Source organism: Lycium ferocissimum, chromosome 5 (assembly GCF_029784015.1).
Source record: "Lycium ferocissimum isolate CSIRO_LF1 chromosome 5, AGI_CSIRO_Lferr_CH_V1, whole genome shotgun sequence".
NCBI lineage: Eukaryota > Viridiplantae > Streptophyta > Magnoliopsida > Solanales > Solanaceae > Lycium > Lycium ferocissimum.
In genome coordinates this window covers 28,571,409-28,595,581 of record NC_081346.1, presented here as the reverse complement: position 1 = coordinate 28,595,581, position 24,173 = coordinate 28,571,409, and the positions used below count along the sequence as shown (strand labels likewise).

Sequence of the window (24,173 nt, the reverse complement as noted above, 5' to 3'; positions counted from 1 at the left end):
CTTTCATTTAATACCAAACGCACCACTATACTCTCTCCTCTCCCCCCCCCCCCCCTCTCCCCTTTACCCCTAAACCCTAAGCTGCCGCCTCACTTTTCTCTTCTCTTTCATGTCAAAAATGGCAACGCTGCAGGAAGCACAGGGTTTTGCAGTCGTGTACCCCCCTTTCCAAGCTAACAATAAATGCTTCCATCATAATTCCACCTTATATCATCCAAACACGGTAATACGCCTTTTTCTTTTACTTTTTCTCTTAAATTTTGAGTCAAAGATTTGATTTTCTGTGTTATATTTGTTATATTGTCACTGTACATCCTTGTTCCTCATTGGTCGAGTTCGAACTAACTGGACCGAGAGAGACCAGGCTCAAATCGAGCCATTCGTTATTAGCAAGGGTCAATCTAGACCGTAGAATTCATTTTTCAAGTTGTTTTATGAAAAATCTCACTTTGTACCACATCGTTGGTTCTAGGGTTTTAATTGTTTTGGGGGCTCTATAAATAGAACCCCAACCCTCACCATTCAAAAGGAGGGACAACCCTCACCATTCAAAAGGAGGGAGAACCATAAAAGCTTGAATTTTGAGTTTAACTTGAAATTTAAGTGTCACGACCCGACTACGGGCCATGACGGGTACCTGGGGCCAACCACCGAGCACCACTCATTCTATTACTCATCATACACATCAAGCATTCATTCGTTAATCTTATACTCAAATCATAGTAAAACCACTTTTCACTTGAAACATATTTACTTTATATACATGAGTCATTCGGCTATCAAAATCAAAATAATGTATATACATACGAGGAGAAACTGTGAGACCATCCTACCCACACATACGCATCTACGAGCCTCTACTAGAGTACTAGACATAAGGACGGGACAGGACCCCGTCATGCCCAAAACATATATATATATACACAAAAGAATAATCAATGGCACCTCCGGAACAATGGAGTGCTCTCAAGTCAGCTAATAGCTCCTACGAGTCTGGATCACCTCCTTGTCTACCTGTGGGCATGAACACAGCATCCAAAGAAAACGGACGTCAGCACGAACATTGTGCTGAGTGTGTAAGGCATGAATGAAATAAACATAATATAGAAATCATAAGACGTAGGATGAAAATATAACCTCGTGACCTTTAAGTGCGGATACATTTCATACATATATCATACATAAGCATATTACATGTAATACCATAGCGCATGCATCATCTATATATATATATATATATATATATATATCATCATCGTTAACCCGCGTCCGGGTAACCATCGTATGCCACCCACTAGTGGTGATCATGTCCGGCCTTCTAGGCGCGGTGGAATCATAAGCAGCCCGCCTTAGCGGTGACATGTCCGGCCATTTGGGCACGGTGGAATCACAAGCAGCCCGCCTTCGCGGTGACATGTCCGGCCATTTAGGCACGGTGGAATTATATCATCGTGCATATTATAGACTTATCATTATTATACATCTCATAGGCATATCATGACCTTATCATAACTTAGCATCATTATATATTTATCACCAAAGCATACATTAGAACTTGAAGGCAACTATAGCTACGTCGGGGTGACATAAGGTCGTAAACCCTCAATTACATTATGGAGTGATCATAATCGTCATATCTCACCTTGGAGGAACTAACGTTTTAAGGTGAGTGCACACAAGGAAAAACATCAATGGAATTATACTTAAGGTCATTAGATTGTAGAAACATCATATCGTATTCATAGCAAGAACTTTATGGAATTAACATATCATGGACTTTAGAACTTTTAGGCTCAACTCATAGTCCTCATCATCATGCTCACATCGTATCTCTTTTCTTTACCTTATGAAAAGCTCTTTATAACCATAGACTTATAGTTTCCGATGTGTAGGAAAGTCATGGAAATGTAGGAAAATTCATGCCATGGAGTCATGCCTTAGAAAGAAGGGACTAGCCTTACATACCTCTTTCGTTTACCTATTCTATCGTTTGATCATTCTCCTTCGATGCTCGCGTTTCTACCTTCAAGAGAATTCGCATTAACATTAGCTAATCGATTATAAGAACGTGTTTACTAAAGCTAGAGAAAATTGGGCAGCATTTCCTTTGTTTATACAATTTTTCTCATATTCCATATCAACTCCCAAACATCCATAACAACATTCACAATATTATAAGCAACAATCATCATTCATCTACATTATCCATATCTCTTAATTTCACTTCAATTTCTCCATAATCATGGTCATAGTTCACTATTGCGTTTTCTCACATATAATACTTATCCCATGTTCTAAATGTCATTCATAACATACTTACAATCATAACATATCAATATTCATTATTCACTCCAAACTACTACTCAAAAGTGACACTATTCTTACATTCATGACCCATTTTCTATATCCTTCTACAATCCAAGTGTTTCAACTTCTCAATACCTTAAACAACATGAAAATACCATAAAACTTACCTTAGATAGTGTAGGACTAAGCCTTGAGTGGAAATACTTCACTTGAGCCAAAACCCTAGCTTCACTTCCAAGAGAATTCTTGACTTGATGGACCCTAGTGAGCTTCATGCACTTGATTCACTTGAATTCTTGATATTGATCTTTGCTTTCCTTTTATTCTTGTAGATGAAGTATGTAGAACCTTCTAGAGGTCTTGAGAGAGATGAAGAAGTGTGGGAAATGAAATTAGTGAAGGGGGAACATGTATTTATATTTGCAACTTAATCAGCTTGGGCATTATACGGACCACTTATACGGTCCGTATAACATTGTACGGTCCGTATAAGTGTCCATGGTTCACCATCAGGGAAAACATCTTCCTGTTGGGTGTTATACGGACCGTATAACTTTATACGGACCGTATAAGTGGATAACCCCATTTCCCTGAAATGATCTCCGTCGTTCGTTTGATCTCCAATCCTTATGGAACCTTCTTGACACTTGTTTAACACTTCATTACCAATCTAAGGATCGTTATAACTCCTCCTTAAGACATCATTAAGTCAACATTAGCTCGGTACTTTACGGAACTTTTCCAAAACACAACATAAGCTTTGCCTCCCTTAACAACTTCCGTTTCCTACCTCAATGTCTTTGAAATCTCATTTAGAATCATCAAATGTTATTTCTTACTTATCAAAACATCATATACGTCGTGCCCTTCATTAGTCTATTCACTGTACGTTAACGGGAAATTTTTTGAGGTGTAACATTCTTCCCCCCTTTTAGAACATTCGTCCTCGAATGTTAAGCACTCGGAAATTCTACGAAAATTTCGCCAGAGTTTCCCCTGTAATATGGCACTACCATCCTGTCACAACATCCCATAATAAACATGCCTCACAGGGCCACAAAACAATAGCAATATAAGTTGGCTACACACGACCCATATGCATAAAAAGAAAACATACATACCTCATAATCGCGATGTCTCCTCATGGATCTCTTCCGGGGGATAAAACAAGTGCGGGTATGTGAATTTCATCTTTTCTTCCTCCTCCCAAGTCATTTCTTCTCGGTTGTTATTTTGCCACAAGACTTTAACTGAGGCTACTTCCTTATTTTGAAGTCTCCGTACTTGCCTGTCTAATATGGCAATGGGCACTTCTTCATAGACTAGCTTTTCTGTCACTTGGAACATCATCTATTGGCACAATCCTCGTAGGATCTCCAACACACTTGGAGCATCGAGACATGGAAAACCGGATGGACCGATTCAAGTTCTAAAGGCAAGTCCAATTCATAAGCTACTTGACCCACCTTGCGGATAATCTTATAGGTCCAATGTATCGAGGACTTAACTTTCCTTTCTTGCCAAATCTCATCACACCTTTTCATTGGCACACCTTCAAAAATACCCAATCATCAACTTGAAATTCTAAGTCTCGCCGGCGGTTGTTCGCATAAGATTTTTGGCGACTTTGGGCCGTCAACAATCGATCTCGATCACCTTGACTTTTTCTACCGCTTGTTGAATCAACTCGTGGCCTATTAGCCGTACTTCTCCTATTTCAAACCATCCAATTGGGATCTACACTTCCTTCCATATAAAGCTTTATACGAGCCATTTGATACCGGAATAGTAGCTATTGTTATATGTAAACTCAATTAAAGGTAAGTGGTCATCCCAACTACCACCGAAATCTAGTACACAGGCCCGTAGCATATCCTCCAAGGTCTGAATAGTACATTCGGCTTGCCCATTAGTTTGCAGATGAAATGCCGTGCTAAGCTTTACTTGAGTACCTAAGCCTTCTTGGAAGGATTTCCAGAACTTGGCTGTAAATTGCGCTCCTCTATCTGTGATAATAGATATCGGAATACCATGGAGTCGCACAATCTCCTCGAGATACAACCTTGCATAATCTTCTCGCCGAGTATATGGTTCGACAGAAGAAAATGAGCTGCTTTCGTGAGTCTGTCCACGATCACCCATATGGAATCATACTTGCTTCGGGAACGGGGTAATCCCACAATAAAATCCATGTTGATCACTTCCCATTTCCAAGTAGGGATCTCCATTGCTTGCAATAATCCTCCTGGCTTTTGATGTTCGATTTTCACTTGCTGGCAATTTGGACATTGGGCTACAAATTCTACTATGTCTTTCTTCATTCCATCCCACCAATAAATCAACTTAAGATCGTGATACATCTTTGTCGTTCCTGGATGAATGGAATACCGAGAATAATGAGCTTCTTCTAGAATTTGACGACGCAATTCTGCAACATTCGGAACACATAGCCTGCCTCGGTAGCTAAGAATTCCATCCATAGAAGTTTCAAATGGAGACTTCTCTTTTTCATGAAATGTGTCTCTATAATGGCTCAACTGAGGATCTTCATATTGAGGCTCTTTCACTTCCATATTTAAGGATGAAACTATGGCATTATTAATACCAACTCCTGCACTACCTGAATCAACTAAACGTACTCCAAGATTAGCTAGTTGGTGGAGCTCATGAATCAATACTTTCTTTTCCGAAGGAACTTCACATAGGCTGCCCATCGATCGGCGGCTAAGCGCATCAGCTACTACATTTGCCTTTCCGGGGTGATATAAAATATTCACATCAGAATCTTTCAATAATTCTAACCACCGCCTCTCGCCGCATTCAACTCCTTCTCTTTGAAAATATATTGAAGACTCTTGTGATCTGTATAGATATCAACATGCACACCATACAAGTAATGTCTCCACATCTTTAATACATGAATAACTGTAGCCAATTCGATATCATGAGTCGGGTAGTTCTTTTTATGTTTTCGCAATTGTCCCGAAGCATAAGCGATGACTTTACCGTGCTGCATTAACACATATCCTAACCCAACACCGGAAGCATCACAATATACCACATAACCATCTGGCCCTTCTGGGAGTGTCAAGACTAGGGCTGAGGTTAATATGTCCTTCAACTCTTGGAAGCTGCGTTCACAAGCATCATTCCACTGAAATTTAGCTGACTTTTGCGTTAGCTTCGTCAATAGGGCGGAAATAGAGGAAAATCCTTCTACGAACCTTCTATAGTAACATGCCAATCCCAGAAAACTACGGACTTTTGTAGGCGTCGTAGGCCTTGGCCAAGTCTTCACAGCTTCAATTTTCTGATTGTCAACTCGAATACCATCATCTGAAATAACATGACCTAAGAATGTCACCGAATTCAACAAAACTCACACTTTGAGAATTTTGCATACAATTCTCGAGTTCGAAGAATTCCAAAAACAATACGTAAATGGTCTGCATGTTCTGATTCTATGCGAGAGTATACCAAAATATCGTCAATGAATACTATTACGAATAAATCCAAGAGAGGCCTGAATACATTATTCATCAAATTCATGAACACTGCCGGGGCATTAGTTAACCCCAATGACATCACCCGAAATTCATAATGGTCATATCTCGTTCTAAAAGCTGTTTTGGAAATATCTTCTTCTTTAACCCTCACTTGATGATAACCTGACCTCAAGTCTATTTTGAAAAACCACTTGGCACCCTGTAGCTGATCAAATAAATCATCAATTCTCGGAAAAGGATATTTGTTCTTTATTGTCACCTTATTCAACTGCCTATAATCGATGCACATTTGTAGGGAGCCATCTTTCTTTCTTACAAATAGGACCGGTGCTCCCCACGGTGATGAACTGGATCTAATAAACCCCTTCTCAAATAAATCTTTCAACTGTGCCTTTAGCTCTTTCAATTCTGCCGAAGCCATTCCGTAAGGAGGAATAGAAATAGGCTTGGTATCCGGCAACACATCAATAGCGAAATCAATCACTCTCTCTGAAGGAAGGCCTGGAAGTTCATCTGGAAATACATCCGAAAATTCATTCACTACCGGAACGGATTGGAAAGTTGGCGACTTTGCTTCAGTGTCATGAACTCGAACTAAGTGATAAATATAGCCCTTAGCTATCATCTTTTGCTTTAAGGTAGGAAATAAACCTACCCCCGGAGATGTCGTATTACCCTTCCATTCAAGCACGGGCTCTCCCGGAAATTGAAATCGAACTACTTTCATTCGGCAATCAACATTGGCATAACATGAGGCCAACCAATCCATACCCATAATCACATTGAAATCTAACATTTTCAGCTCAACTAAATCAGTCTTAGTTTGACGGCCGCATATCACAATTACACAATTTTTATACACTCGTCTAGCTATCACGGGATCACCAACTGGAGTAGATACCTCAAAAGGTTTAATTGGCTCGGGTTTCACCCCAATATGACCAGCAACATATGGAGTAATGTAAGATAATGTAGAACCCGTATCTATCAATGCATACACATCATGGAAAAATATGAATAATATACCTGTAACCATATCCGGGGAGGACTCAAGATCCTATCGTCTGGCTAAAGCGTACATACGGGCCGAGTGGCACCTCGAAGTAGATGATCCCCCTCGCCTCTACCTCGGCCTCCGTCGAATCTGGGAGTCCCCCCCCCGGCGCACCGAAGAAGAACCACCGTCGATCCCGGGGTCGAACCCCACCTCTACCATACCTCGAGGGACAATCACGCATCAAGTGTCCCCGTCCGTCCAAAACATAGCAAGTATCCGTGCCCGGGCAACACGGCCCGAGTGTAATTTTCTCGCATCGGCTACATCGTGAGACCGGTGGTCTCCTCCGGCTATAATCACCCCCAAACCGGGAACCCGAAACTCTCGAACTCGACCCCGTCCCGAAGGAATGGAGCGATCAAATCTTCTACCCGTGAATCGTGGAGGTGCACTAGTCACCGACTGGCCTGAGTGTCTAGGATATGACTGCCTCAATCCTCCTCTATAATCACTACCTGCCCCCATAGATCTAGCCCTCTTGCTTTGCCCTCTATCAATATCACGATCACCCCTTTGCGGATGTTGTTGTCCTTCTAAATAGGCATGGGCTTGAATGCGGGAGATATCCATCCCATCTTGCAACGAAGCCGTCAAACAATCCTTAAATAAATATGGTCCTAATCCACTCACAAACCTGTGCACCATATCTCCCATGTCAGCCCCATAGTCGGGGAATATCTAGCCAATGAATTAAACTGAAGGCTATACTCCCGGCACTCATATTTTCCTTGCTTTAGATTTAAGAACCTATCCGCTCTAGCTCGGCGGACCTCGGGTGGCAAATAGTGGCGGATGAAAGCATCTATAAATTCTTGCCAAACGGGAGGAGGTGTATTCTCTTTTCTTGATGACATCCAATTATTGTACCATAATACCGCCACATCTCGGAGTCTATAAGATGCCAACTCCACAAATTCAGTTTCGGAGGCATGAATAATCTTTAATGTTCTCAACATTTCATCAATAAAACTTTGCGGGTCTTTATCCGGCTTCGACCCGAAGAACTCCGAAGGATTTAAGCTCATAAAATCACGGGCTCTAGTCCTAGCTGCCCTGTCACCTGAACCCGAGCTCTGCCGCTGTGCTTGGGCGGCAACTAACTGTGTCAATAGATGAATAGCCTCGGTCACTTGTTGACTCGAAGTAACCGCGGAGAACCGGAGGAGCCGGAGCCGAAGCCCTTCTTGTTCTTCTAAATTAGGCGGGGTAGAAGAGGCATTAGATAGAGCCTCATTATGTGATTCGCCCTCTTCTACATTCATTGGCGGCTCTCTTTCTACCTGAATTTTCATCATAGTCTTGCCCTTCTGGGAGACTGTAGCTTTTCCTTTTGGCGGCATTTCTGAAATCATAACACACTATTAGGGAGGAGAAAATCTTATAACACAGCTTTATCGCACGATCTCTTAAGATGAAAGATGGCCATTTTTCCTAAATGCCCTGTAGCCTCCTGTTTATTAGCGTGGCGCGCAACACACCATAAACAAGACTCTACTAGACATGGCTCGTAGACACTTTCTAGGACTGAACTGCTCTGATACGACTTTTGTCACGACCTGACTACGGGCCATGACGGGTATTCGGGGCTAATCACCGAGCACCACTCATTCTATTACTCATCATACACATCAAGCATTCATTCGTTAATCTTATACTCAAATCATAGTAAAACCATTTTTCACTTGAAACATATTTACTTTATATACATGAGCCCTTCAGCTATCAAAATCAAAATAATGTATATACATACGAGGAGAAACTGTGAGACCATCCTACCCACACATACGCATCTACGAGCCTCTACTAGAGTACTAGACATAAGGACGGGACAGGACCCCGTCATGCCCAAAACATATATATATATATATATATATATATATACACAAAAGAATAATCAATATATATATATATATACATAAAAGCATCTCCGGAACAGTGGAGTGCTCTCAAGTCAGCTAATAGCTCCTACAAGTCTGGATCACCTCCCTGTCTACCTGTGGGCATGAACACAACGTCCAAAGAAAACGGACGTCGCACGAACATTGTACCGAGTATGTAAGGCATGAATGAAATAAATATAATAGAGAAATCATAAGACATAGGATGAAGATATAACCTGCGTGACCTTTAAGTGCGGATGCATTTCATACATATATCATACCTAAGCATATTACATGTATTACCATAGCGCATGCATCATCGTATCATATATATATATATATATATATGTATATATATATATATATATATATATATATATATATATCATCGTTAACCCACGTCCGGGTAACCATCATATGCCGCCCACTAGTGGTGATCATGTCTGGCCTTCTAGGCGCGGTGGAATCATAAGCAGCCTGCCTTAGCGGTGACATGTCCGGCCAATTGGGCACGATGGAATCACAAGCAACCCGCCTTCGCGGTGACATGTCCTGCCATTTAGGCACGGTGGAATTGTATCATTGTGCACATCATAGACTTATCATTATTATACATCTCATAGGCATATCATGACCTAATCATAACTTAGCATCATTATACATTTATCACCAAAACATACATTAGAGCTTGGAGGCAACTATAGCTACGTCGGGGTGACATAAGGTCGTAAACCCCCGATTACATTATGGAGTGATCATAATCATCATATCTCACCTTGGATGAACTAACGTTTTAAGGTGAGTGCACACAAGGAAAAACATCAATGGAATTATACTTAGGGTCATTAGATTGTAGAAACATCATATCGTATTCATAGCAAGAACTTTATGGAATTAACATATCATGGACTTTAGAACTTTTAGGCTCAACTCATAGTCCTCATCATCATGCTCGCATCGTATCTCTTTTCTTTACCTTATGAAAAGCTCTTTATAACCATAGACTTATAGTTTTCGATGTGTAGGAAAGTCATGGAAATGTAGGAAAATTCATGCCATGGAGTCATGCCTTAGAAAGAAGGGACTAGCCTAACATACCTCTTTCGTTTAGCTATTCTATCATTTGATCGTTCTCCTTCGATGCTCGCGTTTCTACCTTCAAGAGAATTCGCCTTAACATTAGCTAATCGATTATAAGAACGTGCTTACTAAAGCTAGAGAAAATTGGGCAGCATTTCCTTTGTTTATACAAATTTTCCCCATATTCCATATCAACCCCCAAACATCCATAACAACATTCACAATATCATAAGCAACAATCATCATTCATCTACATTATCCACATGTCACAATTTCACTTCATTTCTCCATAATCATGGTCATAGTTCACTATTGCATTTTCTCGCATATAATACTTATCCCATGTTCTAAATGTCATTCATAACATACTTACAATCATAACATATCAATATTCATGATTCACTCCAAACTACTACTCAAAAGTGACACTATTCTTACATTCATGACCCATTTTCTATATCCTTCTACAATCCAAGTGTTTCAACTTCTCAATACCTTAAACAATATGAAAATACCATAAACTTACCTTAGATGGTGTAGGACTAGGACTTGAGTGGAAATACTTCACTTGAGCCAAAACCCTAGCTTCACTTCCAAGAGAATTCTTGACTTGGATGGACCATAGTAAGCTTCATGCACTTGATTCATTTGAATTCTTGATATTAATCTTTTCTTTCCTTTGTATTCTTGTAGATGAAGTATGTGGAACCTTCTAGAGGTCTTGAGGGAGATGAAGAAGTGTGGAAAATGAAATTAGTGAACTGGAAACATGTATTTATATTTGTAACTTAATCAGCCCGTCGGGCATTATACGGACCACTTATACGGTCCATATAACATTGTACGGTCCGTATAAGTGTCCGTGGTTCACCATCAGGGAAAACATCTTCCTGTTGGGTGTTATACGGACCCTTATACGGACCGTATAACTTTATATGGACCGTATAAGTCGGTCGTATAGCCCCATTTCCCTGGAATGATCTTTGTCGTTTGTTTGATCTCCAATCCTTATGGAACCTTCTTGACACTTGTTTAACACTTCATTACCAATCTAAGGATCGTTATAACTCCTCCTTAAGACATCATTAAGTCAACATTAGCTCGGTACTTTACGGAACTTTTCCTAAACACAACAAAAGCTTTGCCTCCCTTAACAACTTCCGTTTCCTACCTCAATGTCTTTGAAATCTCATTAGAATCATCAAATGTTATTTCTTACTTATCAAAACATCGTATACGTCATGCCCTTCGTTAGTCTATTCACTGCACGTTAACGGAAAATTTTTCGAGGTGTAACATTAAGTTATTTAGTAAAAAAAAAAATTAGACTTAAACTTTTTAAAAGGTTGAGTCTCTTAGTTCTAAAATTTATTTCTTTTTGTTTGTATGGCTGAGTTTGGATCGGAAGCACAAGGCTCCAAATTCGATCTTGTTGGCGGCTGCACATCAAAAAGGTAACATTTTATCTTGTTTTTGCTCATTTTTTAGTTTATTTTTGCTCAACTATAATGTAGTTTACTCTGCTAATGAATGATTTAGTTTAAATATTAGTTTTTAGTGTGATTACCACCTTGGAATTTATTTGAGTTTGCTGGGATCAAGATAAGTTGTTCTGGACAACATGCTTGTCTTAAGTCTTGCTTTAGTTATTTATTACTTAGATAACCAATGTTGTAACATATGCCTGTTAGAATACCAATTTGGATAATGTGATTTGTTGATAAGGATATTGTAAACCTGGATGTTCTCTTGAATGCCACTTGAGTCATTGCCTTACTGCCTAGTCCTTTAGTGTGAGGATACATGACTATGAGATTTAACACTAATGACTTGAAGGAATTTTGGTGACATTTTTCGATCCTGTCTGAACCTCTGAAAATACTAATGCATATAACTCATCTAAGTTTAACCTCAAAGATGTTTTAGTCTCTTAGTTGAAGCATGAGACTCTAGGAATGAATTAAGAAGTCAACAAAAATGAAGACCTTATGTTGTTCTCTTCAATAGTGGACTGTTAGAATGAACTAAAGGCTGTTGATAAGAATACTATGGATTTGTATGTGAGTTAGACTTGTAAATGTTTAAGCACATAAGATTTTTTGTTTTTTGAATTGAGAGAAGAAGTTTTTGAAGTATGGTTCACTATGTAATATAGGATTAAGCTGAATGGCTCCTAGTTAACACCCAGGATTACAAAATGGCATCATTTAGTTTAAAACTTAAGTGTAACACTGATCAGCTAGAATTATGGACATGTATAACTAAGGGAGTTGGATGGACTTAAGGATTGAACTAACCTGGTAGCAGGTGCTATAAGTGACCAGTTCCTTGGCATATTTAGCTAGCTTTGATCAGATAAACCATAGTGAGCTTATCTTGAATGTTGTTGTGTTTGAAAACCTGCTCCCTTTGGACAGAAAATTAGTATTATTTTGGTTGAACTAAGGAAGATCTGGTCATATGAGAGTCTGTGTCTGTTATCTTATTCTTAATAGTTTAACATGCCTAATTTAGTGATCTTAGGCAGTATGTGCATAAAAGTGTATGATTTGATGAATGAAATCTTTTAAATCCTATCCATTCCTTGCTTAACTATTTGAATCCATGATTGAAATGATTTGTTAGGTATGCAGTAGATATGACTGATAATAGAATAATAAGTTAAAAACTGATCTTATAAGAGAATGTGTGTAGGTTTAGTTGGAGTCTATACTTTTCCAGGATTGTCTTAGTCTATCCCATGTTTGTAAAAATCAACCTAAAAATAGAACTTATAGGCCTGTTAAAGTTCTATTAAGGTTTAAAAATTAGAGGACATTTCATAATTAGAATTGCAGGATGACCTAGCTATAAGTTTGAACTGTATCACTGCCTATCAAATTGGGAATTCGTCAAATGAGGAGATGAGGAGGTCATAAGTGTGAATGCATAGGTTAAATCCACTTGACGGGTGAGGATAGTCTTTTAAAGGCACTTCAGGAGAAGAAGGACAAAGAGGCCAAGTCATACTTGGTCCATAATGTTCTTCTCCCGGATATTTAGATGCCACGGGCATACCTCATGTGTCCATGGGGTGAAACTTATAACATATACTCCTTAATCTTCCCTACTTTTCGTTAGACCAAGGAGATGAAAGAAAAGATGCATCTGATAAACTATTTCAACCAACTGATAAGAGAAAAGGGGACTGTCCTTTATGTTGCTGGTTTTGGGGGTAAGGAAGAGGGATTGATTAATATAAGACCCTTAATGATTAAGGTCTAGCTTAAGATGAATATTAGTGCACTAATAACATGATTTTATTTTGAACTCTTGTGTCGCTTGCCCTCTCCAAGATTCTGTCAAATGCTGAAAGTCTTAGTCTTCCCTTTTGTGGCATCTAAGTTGTAACATAGTTGATTTCTGCACATCTTCTCCAAACACCTTTCTAACTTTATTTAAACTCTAATTCCCTTATAAAACTACCCCTCCCCCCTTTCATTCTCCTGTTTATATGCAAATGATCTCCTGCTTTATTTGTGACTGTTAAAGTCTGTAAAACTAGGAGTCCCTCTATAGTCCTTTGGTTTTTGCTGAATTTATTGTGGTTCATATTCTGTGTCATAGCTATTGATTTGTGAATTTGCTTTCTCTGTGTGTTTCCCTTGTCTGACTGAGAAATACCTCTCTTCTTGCTTAATGTTGCCATAATCAGTAGCAGCCAATATGTTGGGTTTGATCCTTTGAGGTTGTCATGTGGTTGTTAATTACTTTGAGACTATGTTGAACTTGAGTAGACTCCTGCAGAGTTTATGAGTTCATTAGGGCCTTAGTGTAGGATAAAAATCATCACTTACAAAACTGGGAATAGATGTTCAGATAATTGATTGAGTGATAAGTTCAAAGACACATTTAAGGCTATATACACAAAAAATATACTAAGTTAGTAAGAAAAGAAGAAGTGGACACAGGATATACGTTTAGAATACATATACTTAAAAATATACCATCAGAACATTAGAGGTATAGGGGTTCATTAGCCAGTATACTGGGTGTATATATGTGTATGTGAGACCTTAGGAAGTGTATAGTAATGATGAAGGAAATAGAGAGCTCTTTTAGACTTCAAACACTCAGTCAAGTCTTAATCTGATAAGTAATTGGGCCTAACCGTTGTTGATGTTTGATAGTTGATCCATGCTGACCCTTAGACTAAAGCAGAGAAGAAGAACAGATGCTGGGTTGGGCCTTTTTTTTTTTTTTTAAAAAAAAAAAAAATTTAGATTTGGGCTTCTAGGCCCTATAAGTTTCCTAATCTTAATTTGTGCATCATATTCACCGTCTACGTATTGTGTACATATATATACATGATAAGTTCAATAAATTGAGTATAACCGAGGTCCTTTTTATTTTTTTCTCCTCCACTGCATGGCCATTTGGGCCGAGTCCAAAGCCAACCTGTTGGGCCAAGGCCCAACAGGCAATTCTTTGCATTAAGATCGAGTCCAGCAGATAAAAAATGGAAGCAAGTATTATAAAATGCGTAGATGGCTTAGCCATGGGTGAAAATGGCCAACTAGGGGCTTGGTACGCCCCTAGCCTTCCCTTCTTTTTTGTTTGTTTGTTGTTTATTATGCATTTTTCTTAAAGATGTTGTATTTGTATTTGTATTTGTAATGTTTATAAAACTTGTATATACTATTGGAATTTTTATGGTTTGACCTAGTCGGCTTAGGAAAACGGTGCTTACGCCGTTTAGTTGACTCTAGGTCCCCAAACGATTTTCAAAACCCGAATTTAGCATAATAATTTCTCAAATTAAACGGATAACTAATAAAAATCACTTTGGTACGAGCTAAAAATAGAAGGACAAAAAGAAGATTTCAAAAATCATAAATGGTATGACATTTTCGTTAAACCAAATCAGTCTTCCAAATCAGTCTTTAACTATGGCAATATATTTTTCCACAATCAAACTAAGTTTTTGAACCAAAACCGAATCCAAGATTAAATGATTTTGGGCCAAGCCCAATATAAAACAAAGATTTTTGGACTGAACCTCATTTGATTTTTTAGAAAAGGAAGCAAAAATGCAAACAATAATTTGGGCCAAGCCCAAACAGAAAAATGCAACCCTTTCAATGAAAGTATCATATTTTAGGCTTTGAAGCCCAAATTCAGAAAAAATCAATTTTGTAACGACACACTTATCCTCAAATTCATGATAGTAAAACAAATCATTTTTATAAGTTAGGTTTTGTTCAAATAAGTGAAAAGACATTTGTAAATAAGGGGTTTTGGGATAAGACGTTCTAATGTACTATACGGATTGAACCGAAGTTAAGTGTGAGATTAAGCATGAATAGAAATATACTTACTTATACAAAACCAAAACATTTTGTGTTTTTTTATAAACAAAAGATACTATCCTTATACATAAAAGGAGACTATTCGTATCCGGATATTATAAATCCGAACCTAAATACCCCATATATAAGGGGAATATATTCAATTCTTTTCTAAAACCAAATGATATGATATCCCGTATTCAATTTTTTATAAATACGGGAATAAACAGAAAATGACCAATTCATGCAAATAATCATATACTGGAATTCGAAGGTCAACTGTATAGTGTGGATCCTTAATACTAGAGTGCCTAATACCTTCCCTAGGGGATCACCAGAACCCTTACCTAGAACATTGGATTACGAAAGATTTATCACGGTGTTTGAAGAAACCCTTCACCACTATTTTTCATAATTTCCTAAAAATTAGGTGGCAACTCTTTTTCAAAACAAAGTCCGAAAGAGCACCAACAAGTTTGAAGTAGCTTTCCGAGCGCTAATCCCGCCCGCGAAATGCGAACCGTAACATCTTGCACGGATGGATCTTTGTATTGTAATTTGAATTGTAGTAGCTAGTAATTAGTTCATGTGTTATTTAACAGTTGTTACTAAAATATCATGTTCTACATAATTTAGGATTAGCAAGCATTTATGTTTTGTATTGCTGGGTATTCTTGATAGTTGTTAGAACTTATAGGTACAAGTAATGTTTCATGTTTTCAAAAACAAAAAGTGAAATATGTTTTGAAAAACTATGGCCAAACACATTTTCAAAACTTGAAAAACTTCACCCCAATCAAGTTTTTCAAAATTATTTTTGGGAATCTGTGGCCAAACGCTAGCTTAATTTTTGCCCTTCAAAATCGAACTTATGCCACAAGTGCCAACACCGTTAAAGAACTCATGCCCCGCTAGGTATAAGTTCGATTTTGAAGGGCAAAAATTAAAGACCAGTCCATTTGAAGGACAAACCATGCAATTACTTCAAATAATGTGATACGACTTAAGCCCACTAATTACTCGTTTTAATGATATTTTTAAACTATTATTAAAAAACAACTAGATTTTTATTGTATGTATGTATGATGCCTACTGTATATATGTACCACAACTAGTGTGCGTGTGTGTAAGTTTTGTATGTATATGCGTATGCATGCATGTCTTACTATATGCATGTAGCCCCCTAGTGTATGTATGTGTGTATGATATGTTTTGAAGAAAACTATTGTTATATTTTGAATACTCAATAATATCGTCATAATTATGAGGCAAAAATATATTGTTGAAATTTCTACACGGTAAATCATGATGATCATCAGTATTTCTGGCTAGATCCTGGCTACTCGTCATTTGAAGCAAAAATCTTGATGATCATCATAACTTGATGCTAAGGCAAGTTTTGTGACTGAAATCCTCAAAATTTGTCATAATTTGTAATTAAAATCCTGACGACTACCATAACTTGTTAAGGAAGTCTTGTCCATATATAATAAAAATAACTTGCTCCCATTTCTAGCGGAACAATTATTTTTTTAACAAGTCAAATATAAATAGTGGCATTAAAGGGTCCCATTTGTGCAAATTACTAAACGTAGATTTGCGGTCAAATTTATCAAATAGAATGTTTGGTCGTTACATGTGTTTTGACACTTATACCCCCATTGACCCTTCCCCTAGCCCTGTTAGCGTGATTTTGACCCGCGGGGATGGGCGACACGGTTTCTGAGTTCATCGGGTGAGGTTGGATAGGATTTGAGGAATTTAGGACCTTAAAGTGAAAAATGTTTGACTGATGGGTGTAAATTATTCATGTAATTTTATACATAAAAAAAAAGTTTTAAAATAAAACATGAATAATTATATCTTATTCTCGCATATTTTCTGACAGAATCTTGCAGAAAAAAGAATATCTCGGAAGAATGAAAAATAAGCAAATGCCAAAGAGATAAGAAAATATTTCATGGGTACAACCACAAGTCCATGTTCACAACCGTGAAATTTCACATGTGGGAATTACATAAAGACAACATTGGGAGAAGTTGTAAAATCCACGGGTGTGACCGACCCTTTCATACTCACACCTGTCAAGTGTTGAAATCCACGGGTGTGACCGCCACTTTCATACTCACACCCGTCAAGTATTGGCATCAAGAAAGAATTTGTATAATCCACGGGTGTGACCATCACTTTCATACTCACACCCCTCAAGTGTTGAAATCCACGGGTGTGACCGCCACTTTCATACTCACACCCGTCAAGTAAGGTCACGGATGTGAGCACTACTTCAAGGAATGCATTCGTAGGGGAAGACACTATAGTTTCCTATAAATAGAGGCATCACTTTGCTTAGAATATCTAGAATCCAATCTTGAGAAAGACATAAGAAATAGTCTTTGCTCTATTTCTCTTCTTTTTATTTTATATTTGTAGGAGTAGTATTTTATTTTTAATTTCTTTCTTACATACTCCTTAATTGAGTAGTTTCTTTTTGTCGGGATAGTTGAAGAAGCTTGGTATGATGTTATAATATCATCTTTACTTTAATTTTTTCGTGTCTTGATATTCAAATCTTTGATCTTGCTTCTTTTAGTCCTAATTCTCACGGAGGGATTAATTCAAGCTAGTTTATCGATTCAAAAATCTCAATATTATTTCTTTTAGTCCTAATTCTCACGGAGGGATTAATTCAAATAATTTTGTTGGTTTAATATTGTTATCTTATTTCTTTCGCTCCTAATTCTCACGGAGGGATTGACTCAAATAAGTTTAATGATTTGAGGTTCTCTATCTTATTTCTTTCAGTTCTAATTCTCGCGGAGGGATTGTTTCAAATAAGTTTAGTGATTTTAAGGGCTAATCGCAAGAGGTCTTTATTCTTCATAACACAAATCAAGTCACATAAGTTTTTCTATTATTTTGTGAAATTTAATAGAAAGGAATTTTATTATAATTGTACCAAGTGGATTCAATGACTCCTAACTCTTTTCTTTTTAAATTTTCTAATAAGTTGTTTATTTTATTTTAAGTAATTTTATAATTTCAAAACCTCTCCTTTCATCAATTTGATTCTCTCAAATAGTACCCAAGACAATACGCATCTGTAGCCTAGGTGGTTCCAATCTCTGTGGGACGATACCTTAAACTATACTAGAGTTTGACAGAGTACAAGTGAATTTTCCTATGCACTTTGGCCTGGTCATTGACCAATCGTTGACTTTTGATAAACGGACCTTTTTCGAAATTTCGTCGATTTCATGAGGTCCGGAGGGTTGATTATGACTTGGTGGGATGTTTATTTCGGTTCCGAGGCATTCGGGAGCGTTTTTGTACCTTGGTTGGAAACTTGGTTTTGGTCGTTTGGGGGTTGACCAAGTCAAGGTGACCTCTGTTGGGAATTCTGAGGCCATGATTGAGTTCGTAGCGTGTTTTTACTTGTGTCTATATGTTCAGTTTACGGTCGAGAGGTCTCGGATGGATGTCGGGATTTTGGGGTGAAACTTGGTGAAAACCAGATTTCCTGGTGTCTCGCCTCTGTGGGTCCGCCCATGCGGGACCTGGACCGCAGACATAGAAGTTGACTTATTTAATAAAACTCGCCTCAACGGACGGTCATCCTCCAAGGCGGGAGTGCGAAAGCGGAACCTTGAGCGCGGAAGCGGGGATCGCTGAACAGATTCCCCTTTTATTTCTCAATTTGAACCATTCTTCATTCATTCATCAAATTGAAACCCTAAGAGATTCTAGAGGCAATTTGAAGAGCATTTGGAGTTGTGTCATCCTTGAGTAAGTTCCCTTAACCTTGTTTTATGTTTATTTACTTCCTAAGTTAGAATTCATGATGAATTAAAGGGGTTAGTATGGAAAGTAAGTTGAGACTCTAAGTTTGCCATCTTGATATCTTATGCTATAGCATTGGAGATTTGTTGATAAATCTTGTTAAACCTAGTCATGAATTCTTGGTTTGAGTAGATACTAAGTTGAATCATTCTATATTTCATGGTTTATGATTTGAAAAGTTAGGGTTTCTTCCTAATTTGGGGTTTTTTTGATTAAGAGTTGAAAATGATGATTTCTTGAGTCTATTTAGCAATTAAAGGATAGTATTCGACCTCCTAAGTTTGGATTAATCGATTTTTACCTAAAATTCCTATTTTGCCCTTGTGGGCTCGATTTTCCTCTTTTAAAAGGTTGTTTTCGAGTCGATTAGTACTAGGGCTTTATAGATATCGCTAGTCTCTATTTCTTATATAAAATGTGTTGTTGAATAGATTTCGATCTTTTGAAATCTCTTCGGAAGGGCAAAGCTCAAGTTAGATAGTTCGTGGTACCCGCTCGGTATCGAGGTAGGTTACGGTTTACCTTTCGGTTAGACTCTAATTAGTGAAACATATGTAAGAGTTAGATATTGACGGGGAAAGCATGCTAGGCCTTCGGGTACTAAGTTGGGATGGAATTCAATTAGGTTGGTTATTGTTGGTTGTGGGCTTGTCGCCTTGTTGTGTAATTTGGGCTTGTCGCCCTTTTGTTATGATGTGACTTGTGTATGCATTCATCTCTCTTTGCTTATGCCACTTATCATCTAACGGGGAAAGAACCATGAGCTTAGGCTTGCACTATGATGTGTGCTTATGATAAGACACGAATGAGACTTTGATTTCGATTTGTCGTTGATTATGATATCTTGCATTGCATATACTATCATTTCATATGATGCATTGATATGAACTTTGACTTGGTACTGATGATGATAAGTGAGACGAGGGAACATCCAAGGTCTCTGCTGGATTGTATATGAAAGAGATAAGAATACGTGATCCGAGGTTATTACAGGAGCGAAATGTGATATACTTGTTGCCCAAGGTTTCCTGCCAGGACGAGTGAGTACATGGACTTCGCGGGTCCCCCATGGGTCATAACTATCGAGACGTGGAGGTTTCCGTCCGTAGCATGTGTGTACATGTTTCGAGGTATTTGGCCAGTACATTTCATTGCATCGCATTACATATGCATTTTACTCTCGCATCCATTATTCATTAATGAGTTGTACTTGGTATTGATAAGATTTCATTGTTGATTAGTTCGTTAACGTACTTGTCTTCTTACATGTCTACTTGTTGATTTCTTTCTTCATATATGTGAACTAATTGTTGTCAGCTTATGATACCTACCAGAACTAGTTGTTTGTACTGATACTACCTTGCTGTACTCTTTTCTGAGTGCAGAGTTCGTCACAGGCTTTGCTTCTACACCTCGCGAGTGATCTCGAGGCCCATTGCTAGAGTTTACAGGGTGAGCCATGTTCCAGATCCGCAGCCCCTAAAACTCTTCTTTCATGATATTTGTCCTTCTGTTCCGATACAGTATTTCAGACTCTTATACATCTGTTATTTTCAGACTTATGTAGTTTATAGTGGCTCTTGTATTGTACTTAGACTAGAATTTTGGTATTTTGTATTCGTATTCCGCACTTAGTAGTTATTTATATATTGAGACTGCTTAAATGATTCTATTTCCTTTTTGGTATGCTTGCAATGAATGTTGGATAAAGGAAGGGTTCGCCCACCAGGGGGGTTAGTGTGGGTACCCGCTCGACCCACGAGTTGGGTCGTGAGAAGGACATACAGTAAATCCCCAGTCTCAACTTGTGTGGAAGCAATGTCCAATAAACTAATTTAGGATTGAAAATATTACTGCTTTTCTATCTGGTGGTATAACTTGTTCTTAAAAACTAAGTTTCTTCCTGATTCTATAGAAGTGTTAAATTTAAGTGTTTAATAGTATGTGGTAAATTTTAAAAGGTAAGAATGCCTGGTTGTTTAATTAGGAAATGTTAGAATCAAGAGATGTTGTTTCTAAATTTCTCTTTGAGTAAGCAAAATATAAAGATTTAGTAACTAAAACCCTATCTTGTTGTTCCTCAAATGGAAATCATCCTGTACTTAAACTAACAAATCTGCAAGATGATATTTTATTATTTTCAAGGCAGGATTGTAGATTGATGATCAGAGGGTAAGTATTGGTTTTGCGGCTTTGGATAGTCTTGGGAAACTGCTTCATCCCCATGGATCCCCAATGTTATATGCTGGGAGACATGACTACTGAAGCAATTGCTATTAGGAATGCACTTGAACGTGCTATTAGTAACGGATGGAAGAATGTGAAGATTTTATCTGACACTAAAATATTGTTGATATGATCCGTAAAACGAGTAGCTACTTCATGGGAGACAGAAGTGATGTGTGAATACATATGAAAGCTTTCAAGCATGTTGATTATGTCGATTTTATATATATTCCTAGATGTTTGAACAAGATAGCTCATAATTTAGCTAGATTTTCTATTTCTTTACTTGAAGAAATTCTCTTGGGAGAAGTTTTTCCCAAGTTGAATTGCCCATGATGCTAAGGGTACGTTTGAACTATGTAGTTTGTTGATTCAGTAATACAAATTGGTTCGTTTCGGTGAAAAAAAATCAAGCATCTAGAATTTTACTTTCAATTGAATAAAAATGTTAAACTTAGGCCTCATTTATTCTCATTAAAATTAAGATGTCTGAATATGAATTTACATCTCAATGATTAAGATGTCGTCTCTAGATATAAACACTGAATGATTAAGACTGTTTATTTTTTAACATCTGAATGCGCATAATTTTTTTTTTAAACATAAATAGTTTAAACTAGTGGGTTGGGTGGATATTAACGTTACTTTGGGAGTTAAACTATTTTCCCTTAAATAAACTATTTTTCCTTAAAAAAACCTTAATAGTTTAAATTATTTGAATAGCGCGCCCAACAACAAAGGTTCAGTACGCGCGTGCTTGTGGGCAAGCGGGTGTCCAATAAAATTCTACTTAGGGAGCACATAAACGTCTGTAAAATTGGAGTGCTTAAAGTAAGTTACATGAACAAGTTTGGATAGGACTTTATGCATGTTCTCTTAACTTTATTATATGGCCAAACCCATCGATAGACACCTGTAGTCGTTCGGTTCTTTCACTTAAACATCTCAACTAAATTTTGTTTCATTTAAACATTTGAGGTAGGGTCCGACTGTGCCATTTACATACTTTTCACTGAATCAACCAAATTTACAAAATGTGTGCAATACACTCGCTGTTGACATGGCAAATGACTAATAAAATGAGATTAATTAAAAAAACTGTTTAAAAATATTTAATAACAAATTAAAAGTAATACTCTCAAAAAGAAAAGAAAAAAACTTGATTTACACCCAATCAGAAAAAGACACATTATTAACAAAAAGAAAAAGAAAAAAAGGACACATTGAAAATTCTGAAATGAATAGTTGTTCTTGGTGGTCTTCACCATCATGATGTTGTTCTTGTTACAACCACGATTTTAATCCAAATTTTCAAGAGAAACTCCTCCAAAATTGTTATAAATTCAGTTAAAGATTCCCCATGAAGACCCAAAGACAATCTAACATTAATTTCTCAAAATTTTCATCAAATCAGTTAACCCATTTTAAACCTTCAAGCTTTCTAAAGACTCCATTAATGACAAGTTTTTTTTTTTTAAAAACAAAAAAAAAAAAACTTTTTTGCGAATTTTATTTTTCTTTTGTTTATTGAATAGATTTATCCAAAGAAAAATCATCTTTCTTGTCCTGTAAATGCTTAGGGAGAGAGAGGGTGGTGGCGGACTTGATTTTTTTTGGTGAACAAGATACCAATGGTTGAAGGTTTGTTAATGGTGGAAGGTTTGTTAAATGGAGAAGAAAAAGAGGAAAAAAAAAAAAAAAAGAAGAAGAAGGAAATAAAAAGAATTAAAAAAAAAAAGTTTTTTGGGCTCTTCACGCGCCAGTAAATGGCACAGTCGGACCCTACCGCAGGTGTTTAAATGAAATAAAGTTTAGTTGAGGTGTTTAAGTGAAAGAACCGGACGACCACAGGTGTCTATCGATGGGTTTGGCCTTATTATATGGCAAAATACATCAAATGAACCCTAAACTATACCCAAAATGTCGATGTCACACTCAAACTATACCGACGACCTATTACACACTCGAACATTTTAAAAGTGAATTATTTTACTCCCTGAGCTGCTGCTGTGGCACAAAATATAAAAAATAAAAATAAAAAAGTGCGTTTTGAGTAGAATTATTCATTTTTTTAATTTAAAGATTTAATTTTTTTTAACCCCACCCTCACCCGTCCCTTTCTTCGTCATTTCCCCCCACCCCACACTTCTTCTTTTTCATTACGCCCCACCCCCACCTGTCCCTTTCTTCTTCCCTCTCCCCCGGGCCTTTTCTTCTTCACGCCCCATTTTCCATCGTCTTCTACTTCATTTTTTTTCTCATCACACTTCTCTACAACTTAATTTTTTCATCAATTCATTTTTTCTCATCAAACCCATTATAAATTTCACCACCCCTCTTCATCTTCAAACCCAATTTTTGTTCTCCATCTTGAACCACGCCTCCCACCCACCTGCTTTCCTCTTCTTCTTCTGAAAACCCTCTCATTTTAACTACCCTATAGTTATTATATTTTCAAAGAGGCGAGCTGCGATTTTGATGGCGGGTTTGGTGATGGGTGCGAAATTTATAGTGGTTCTTGCAATTTTGGATGGTTTCAATGGTGGTGATGTGATTCCGGTGGTGAATTTAGCTACAGGTTTGAATTTATGGTGGTTGTTTGCAATTTTTTTTTATGATGGAAGTGGTGGTTATGGTGTGATTCCGATGGTCGATTTGGTTGTGGTGGTGAAATCTATGGTGGTTTGGTTACTGGGTGTTGGTCGGCAAGTTTGTTCACCAGCCACCATTTCTCCCGGCGAGGTTGGCTTTTTTTTTTTTTTTTTTTTTTTTTTTTGTGGAGAAGATAAGTATGATACTTGGCATCGCGTGGAACGCAGTAGCGACAAATTCATGAGAAATTTAGACTTTCGGAGAATGCTACGATTGATTAAGCAGTGAATCTAGTAGTGGTGGTGGGATGAATTTGGTGGTGGGTGATTATATCCACGGTGGTTGAGTGGTTGCATTTTTA

General features: G+C 37.6%; 2 long non-coding RNA genes across 2 annotated transcripts; one reads left to right on the top strand and one right to left on the bottom strand.

Annotated features, from left to right (window-relative positions):
- Positions 1 to 51: 51 nt before the first annotated feature.
- On the bottom strand, positions 52 to 478 carry LOC132056642 (uncharacterized). Its single transcript, XR_009414877.1, has 2 exons — positions 343 to 478; positions 52 to 127 (listed from the first exon to the last, which is right to left on the bottom strand). It is a non-coding gene; the product is annotated as an uncharacterized LOC132056642 (long non-coding RNA).
- A 10,656-nt stretch (positions 479 to 11,134) lies between these two features.
- Positions 11,135 to 20,658, top strand: LOC132056641 (uncharacterized). The gene is made up of 2 exons (XR_009414876.1): positions 11,135 to 11,284; positions 20,380 to 20,658. It is a non-coding gene; the product is annotated as an uncharacterized LOC132056641 (long non-coding RNA).
- The last annotated feature ends 3,515 nt before the right edge of the window (positions 20,659 to 24,173 follow it).